General features: G+C 33.5%; 1 long non-coding RNA gene across 1 annotated transcript; it reads right to left on the bottom strand.

Moving 5' to 3' along the window:
- Nucleotides 1-3,384: 3,384 nt before the first annotated feature.
- On the bottom strand, nt 3,385-6,436 carry LOC143539329 (uncharacterized). Its single transcript, XR_013136414.1, has 4 exons — nt 6,117-6,436; nt 4,098-4,165; nt 3,781-4,010; nt 3,385-3,699 (listed from the first exon to the last, which is right to left on the bottom strand). It is a non-coding gene; the product is annotated as an uncharacterized LOC143539329 (long non-coding RNA).
- Nucleotides 6,437-7,738: the final 1,302 nt, after the last annotated feature.

Here is a 7,738-nt window from a genome sequence, read left to right as displayed (position 1 = left end):
TATATCTACTTGCGACCCGACCCGTTTTGCAAGACAATGGATATAATTATATAATATATAATACCTGAAGTAATTATGTTGTCAAAATTATTGAAATGATTTTCTAGCTCGTTAAATAACAGTGTTTGTTTTCAACTACAGTTCCTTGTCCAGCTAGAATTATGAGACTTAATTTACTGTTTTTTATTTTAGTGTCATTATATTAATATTATATAATAAATTTAATTAAACTAGACAGTTTAGTCATTTTAGTTTAACAATATTGAGTTATAAAGCTATGTGTTATACTTCATTCTTGATCATTCGCTACATTAGTGTTTAGTGACGAAACTTGGACAAAATCATAGGGGTGGCTTAAGTTACTGTGGGGTGACCGAGTTTAATACCTAATATTTTTTTAGACGAAATCGTGAATATTTACCCTACGAATCTAATAATGACGGTGACCGGAGACCTTGGTTTAAAAAAGCGCACCTGAGGCTAGCCGAGGCGAGAGGCGACCTAAGGCGAGAGCTTCATCGCTTTTGCCTACTCAAGGCGAGCAATGTTCAAAAGGCGAGAGTGATGCGCTATTTTTAGGCAAAAAGCGGCCAAAGACGAAGCCGAGGCGAACCCGAAGCGGGCGCCTTTCGTACAGATGTCGTTTTTATGCATCAAAATGTTGTAAAACATGTTTTTTAGGTTGTACATGTAGATAATTTATATATTGAATCATATATAACATCTATTTATTGCTACATTTAGAGTTGGGATGCTAAACACATAAGATATATATTTAAAAAAATTATATAAAAACCTTACGCCTCATATACGAAAAGCTTTCGCTTTTTGCGCTTTGCGCTTCGCGCTTCAATTTTAGACCTCGTCGCTTTTGTTCGCTTCTCGCTTTTTAAAACCAAGCCGGAGACAGCCCTGCTCCCTTTTAAGTTACGCCCTTGTCAGTATCACCTCATATTTTCCTCTACCATTTATCCCCGCCATTGAACCTATGTTATACTTTAATCTCCACTATTTAATTTATTTATATTATGTAAATACAAAAAGATATGAAAAGGAAAAAATATCAAATTGGTTGGTGGATCCCGTGGGCTGGGTCATTGGGACACTATCACTAGTGGTCTGGGGTAGGGGGAGAGGTGTTTACGTGAGGTCGTTGGTGCCACCTCAGCACTACTATTGGTCATTATTGAAGCATACCGGCTAGCCTAAGTATCTACTTGGAGTGCTTGCTTAAAAACATTATGAACATTTCTTTTAAAGTTAATTAGTAACATTTCTTGTTTAAATTTAAGATAGATATCGAGACTTATAATGATAAACAATATATAAGGTGTTTTTCGACCAAGTGGTTGACGTTTCAAAGCACGTACAATCAGTGGTGAAGCTTAGACTAAGACACTCAGAGGATCAAAATGTATACAAAATTTCACAAACGATGGGGGCCGGGCTCAAATTTCAAAAACAGGAGGCGGGGCCACCCCTAATGTGATCACAATGAACATTTTTTCATTATTTTCTCTTATACAATATTAGATATATGCATAATGTATATACAACATATAAAAAGTTTGATAATTAATGATGATGATGAGATGTAAGGAGTAAAAGGTAGTATGCAACAGTGACGAGAATAGTAAATTCCATGGGAGTACAAATATACAAATACATACAACAACAGTGATCAACAAAGTACAAGGCTACTACCACACTCACTCCCACTCCTTGAACACTGTATTCAAAGGTAAATGACCAAGTGGTTCGGTAAGTCAACAAAATGTGGATGCACCTCTAGACCTTTAGGGTTAGGGTCTTCAAATAATCCATCAGCCAATCATCAGTTTTCTAGATATAATATGAAGATAAAGGTTAAAATAAGAAGACAAAAACGAAAAAGTGTAATAAGAAAGATTTCTAAAAAACCAACCTTAAAAAATAATAAAAAGCGTAACTCAAGATATATATATATATATATATATAAATGAAAGAAGTAAAAAAACCAAAATGTTTCTTACATCTTTCTCGTTTAAATTAAACAAAAACGAAGACGAAAAAGACACAACGTCGAAAAAAAAATCACAATGACGAAAACAAACAAAAAACAATGATAAATAAAAAATGACATAACGAATAACAAAATATAACACAATGTTGCGAAATATAAAACAATATCAAGAAAAAAAAAACACAATGTCAAGAAAAAAAACAATCACTGATGAAAATAAAAAAAAACACAATGATAAATAAAAGTAGTTCGGTTACATTTATGTCTTTTGGGCTACCTGTGTGTCTTTTGGGCTACCATTGTGCGTTTTGGGCCACATTTGTGCTTTTGGGCTGCCTTTGTACCTTTTGGGCTGCCTTCGTACCTTTTAGGCTGCATTTGTGCATATCGGGTCGCGTTTGTATGTTTTGGGCCGCCTTTGTGCCTTTTGGGCAACATTTGTGCCTTTTGGGCTATGTTTATGCGTTTTATGCTGCCTTTGTGCCTTTTAGGCTGCCTTCATGCCTTTTGGGCAACATTTGTGCCTTTTGGGCTATGTTTGTGTGTTTTGTGCTATCTTTGTGCCTTTCAGGCTACCTTTGTGTATTTCGGGCTATCTTTGTGCATTTTGAGCTATCTTTGTGCCTTTTGGGCACCCATTGTGTCTTTTGGGCTACCTTTGTGCCTTTCGGGCTACTAATATGCTAAAAGCAGTTTATAATTAGTAACTAGGTTTTTACCAGGGCGATGCGCCAAAGATGTTAAGTGTTTGCTAATTCTTATTATATGTCATGATGTGGATAATAAGAAAATACAACTTATGATCAAAGTCACGCTAAGTGGATAATAAGAAAATTCAAAACGGGGATGAGTTTTTATGAGCGATATTAAATGGTAAAGAAAATTAAAGATGATCAAGGTTATAAAGAAGAAGAAGAATTGCGTCAAATATTGTCTAACGAGAATGAAAGACTTAAAACAACTTCTTGAAGAGAAAGAGATGATTTGTATTAGCTACAATAAAACGATAATAATAAGTACCGGTTTGATAATTATATACCTAGATAAGGTGGTTGTTGACCTTTATGTTTAACTTTATGATTATGCTCCTCAGTTATCCGCCACCATCACCCGCATTACCACCGTCTATGTCACCGCCTCGGTGTAGTTATCACGGCCGCCACCTCCGCCTGTAGCCACTAACCGTCATAGAAAATGAGTGGTTGAACGTATTTGAATCTTTTTTTTAATGACTCATTTTAACCCGAGTACAATTTGGCCTGATTTTATTTAAACCTAAACCAAATTCATATATTCTTGTATTAAAACTGGTCGTGTTAACCATATTTCATGAATTGTGGAAGTTACATAAAAGAAAAGTAAATTATATCCCAACAAAATGTACATAAACAGCAATGACCAACTACACCTAAAAAGTTTATAAAATTCTGCACTATAATCCTTAGTTATCTTCATAGATTTATATTAAATCAACAACTTTCCAAACCAATTCGGAAGCGTTTCCGGCTCAAATCCAATCCGATGTTAGAACTTATTTTGTCTATTTCTATCTGTAAATACACGAGCTTTATTCTACATTCTTAGTAACTCACAATCATATCCTCCCCAAACGGAACATTTAGATCAGGAAGGACCATTTTGTCTTTTCGCTCATGTAACACTTCAAAATCGCCTTGTGCCTCTACTTGTATATCCATCTAGAGTATAAAAGTAGAGTACGTTATTGCTTTTAGTCTTAATATGTATAAGTTATGTAGACATTATTAAATATGTTTTACCTTAATCCTCTTCAGTCTTGCATTTTCCTTCCTTTGTTTTCCACAATTGGCTTGTAGGACCGCAATTTTCTGCGTTAAAAGATAAAAGTAAAAAAAAACAAAATCAATGTAAAAATAACGGTACATATATGTGACCGTTAAGAATGACAATCTTGACTTAATATACCTTTTTTTAAATCATTTTGCTTCTCCATTAATAGTCTCTCCTCTTCTTTAAGTGAAGCCAAAGTCTAGAATTATGTCATTAGTTAATAAATAAGTTATAATAATTTTGATTAAGTAACTACTTAAATAAACATGTTAAAAAAAACACTTACTTTCTTCTTTCTTGGCCTCTTGGTTGGAGTGGTCTCACCATGTGGCATAATAATCTGCAACCCAAACACTCCATCAAATCATGAAAGTTATACAATGACAACATACAAAAATGCTAAACCAAGATTTGAATATGCATATGTTGATTATAATTTGAGTAAAGCAATAAAGCTACAAGAAGTAAAGAACCCAACATCTATGCATAAAGACAAATGCTTTTTACATAGTTTAATTATATAGAAAGGTGACACTTCCATTAGTTTATAATATCATATGCAAACTCATATTTAATTGGCATGTGACACACTAAACCTGCCTTGATCTGTTAATTGCTTATAACCAAAGTCACCTAGAACTTAAGATTCCAAAGATTCCAATATTCAACTGACTAATGTTTTTTCTTATTTTGTAGCCAAAATGACATTAAAAATTCATAATATTTAACATAGATTAGTTACACATTTTTATAATAAGTGTCAAATTAATGCTAAGTTACTAGTGAAGAAAAATCAATGGTTTATGTTTGCTTTCCCATAAACAAAAAAGGAAAAAAGATTCTCAAAAATCAAAAGTCAAAATAAAAATCTTTCAAAAAATAAACATGAACCCAAAATTAATAGTGACCAATCGTTGATTGTGTCCACTAAAAAAGAAATTTTAGTCATGAACAAAAATAAATATAAAATAAGGACTGCTTCCATTTTTTGACCAATATTTGCAGCAGTGGGACAAATCCTGATAAAGAAAAAAGTTCAAAACTCTAAAAGGCTAATTTTTATTTATAACTTATATAAATAACATAAGGAGATGTAACATAAAAGATTCATTCTAAACAATAAAAACATTGTAGAGTGGTTTAGCTTTTGACTTTCTTGAACCTTGAAAAAGATTTAAGATTTATCATATTATAATTTATAACCAATCCAATCCACTTTTTAATTGTCTTTTAATAGCAAAATAATGATACATCATACATATCATAACATTTAAATACTTGTATTTAATTTAAAAAAAAACTAGATGACAAATAATAGTTAAAAACATCACAAAAGTAGCATGACTAAAAGGACAATTAGAAACACACATGACACACCCAAAGTGCACAACACTCACACCAAACTCAAACATAGACACATCACTTGTCACGAAAACACGGCACCGAAATGACAAAAATACCCTTTAAAATTTATAATATTTACTAATGTGTTTTGAGTAGCATCCACAGGTAGACGGATATGATTAGGACATGTTGTTCTCTGTGTGATTTGTATACGTGTCACCGGTTTATTATGCCAACGAAATGACATAAATACCCTTTATGAGGGTGGCTAGTTTTGGTTGGGGGTGGGCCACAGGAAATGGTGGCAAGAAAACGTAGAAAGTCTATCAAACTTCTTGACTCCATGCGTTCAATAGAAGTCACCCCAAATAATAATCAAAAATCAAAATTTTATAGATTATTAAATGGGTGTTTGGATGAACTTTATAAAACTGTTTATTTGCTTATTTATTTACTGAAAAGCAAAAACAGTTTGAAAAAACTCAATTTTTACACATAATGTGTTACCAATCAGTTTTAGCTTTTCGAAAAACAAATAAGCAGTTTTCAGAATCTTGTTGTATAAAAATAAATTAACAAATCGGTCAACAAAACCCGGCGAGATCTTTGTTGGTAAACACAAGAGGGTAGAATGGTAATTTCGTGGTTTTGTGGATTCAGAAAATTTCGAAGTACGGGCGACCGATTGTTTAATTAGATTTGGGGTTTCTACTGGTTCGATGCAAAATACACAAATATATAACACTAAAACAAAATTTTGTACGAGTTCGGCCGAACCCGTTCCCCTAAAGCTGCCTACGCCCCTGGAAATGTGTTAATTATGTATGGTCTAAATGAGAACACCATCATCCATAATCACTAGTCTAAAAATAGATTATAGCAGCAAGGTTACTCTGTTACTTACAATATCCCGTCACGTATTTAAAATATAAAAAGACGGATTACATACCTTAGTAGTGACCACTCCAAGATAACGGAGTGGTAGGACTAGCTCTGGGTGTATCCGACTTATTAGATGTAGGTGGTACTAGTGGTGGTTGTGGTCTGGACCGGCGTTGATGAAGTGTCCACTTTTGTGGTGGTAGGGTGGGTAGCCGGAGTTTAACCAGGAGTGCTGCAACGACGTCGTCGTCGGCCATGGCCGCCGTGAGCCAGTGGTCATCTTGAGTTATGGTGTGGAGAGTGTAAGGACGTGAAAGAGTGGAAAGTTGAGAATGGTGTAATGGGTGAAACAAGTTGTAGTTTAACCATAGGATGGAATGAATGGATTGGAGTTGGGTGGGTCCCACTCTTTGTTTTTATTTTAATTATTATTTTTATTTTATTTGTTTTCATAAATTAAATATTTAATAGGTTCTTTTCTTCTTTTCATATGGTAGTTTTTCTGGTGTACCCTTTGTTGAGTGTTGTTTAGTAAAAAACCGGTTTATACATGTCGGTAACATTGGTTAAACTGGATGTCGAGTAAGTGGTCGCTAGGTTAAAATTGATCGATTCAATGGTATAGAAAAAGTTGTTAGGTTAAAGCTTTTGAGCTTTTAATAGAAAATAAGTATTGGCCACTAAAAGTCTTTTGTCTAAAATTTAAACCACAAAGTTTACATTGGGCTTGAAAGTTGAAACGGTACGAATGTATAAACCAATATTATAGGTAGTACAAGCGGCTAAAAAATCTAATTATGTGAAAGCTTTGTAATTTTAACCGTTAGTATTACCTGTAATACTGGTTTATACCTTCATACCATTCCCAGCCCAAGGTAAATTTTGTTGTTTAAACTTTAGACAAAAGACTTTTAGCGATCAATATTTATTTTCGATAAAAGCTTTAACTTAGTGATCTTTCCTATCCCATCTAATTGATCAATTTTAACCTAACGCTCTTTTCTATACTATCGAATCATGTACTTTTGTATTCTATTTTGAATTGTAGTTTTATATTTATGAAATTATAAGGTTGACTAGTCAATATGGTTGAACAATTTTTTTAACTCAACCCAATAAGAGGTTCAATTGTCGGGTTTTAAAACATTGGTTTCTGGAAAGCCAACTAGTCTAGGGTGCAATCTGTCATTTACTATATTAGATCGGGAGGGGCCTGTTTTGTATATTACCATAAATATACCTACCAATTTAATGATACCTTTTCTAATATTTTTGTAATAATAAAATAGTCGCATGGTGTGGACAAAACATATCTAAGGTACGAGTGAGCCACCCCCACCAAGTTTCAATGTTTCATATTCATGTTCTTGTCATCCTTGGTATCAAAAACAATAATAGGGTGTGGCTACAAGCATACTTCTTGTACTAAATATAATCCATGTGAGACGGATTTTTATTTTTATTTAATGCGGGAGGCCCACAAAGTATGAGCGGGTGGTTAGGGGTTTTGCCATGAGGTTTTTTTTTCTGGGGTTACAGATTTGAATCTAACAAGTATATGTCATTAAAATGGGAAGAACATTATTGTTCTTTGGGAGAGAAACTGGTGCCACCAAATAACGTCATTCAAATGAGAAAAAAATTATCACGCTCGCTAATGTTATTTGTCATTTATTTTTGTTTGTGCAAAATGAACGTGCT

The sequence above is a fragment of the Bidens hawaiensis genome, unplaced genomic scaffold (genome assembly GCF_021521415.1).
Source record: "Bidens hawaiensis isolate Kalapana, Puna unplaced genomic scaffold, B.hawaiensis_p1.1 tig00011861_1, whole genome shotgun sequence".
In the NCBI taxonomy this organism is placed as follows: Eukaryota; Viridiplantae; Streptophyta; class Magnoliopsida; order Asterales; family Asteraceae; genus Bidens; species Bidens hawaiensis.
This window is presented reverse-complemented; position numbering and strand designations above follow the sequence as displayed.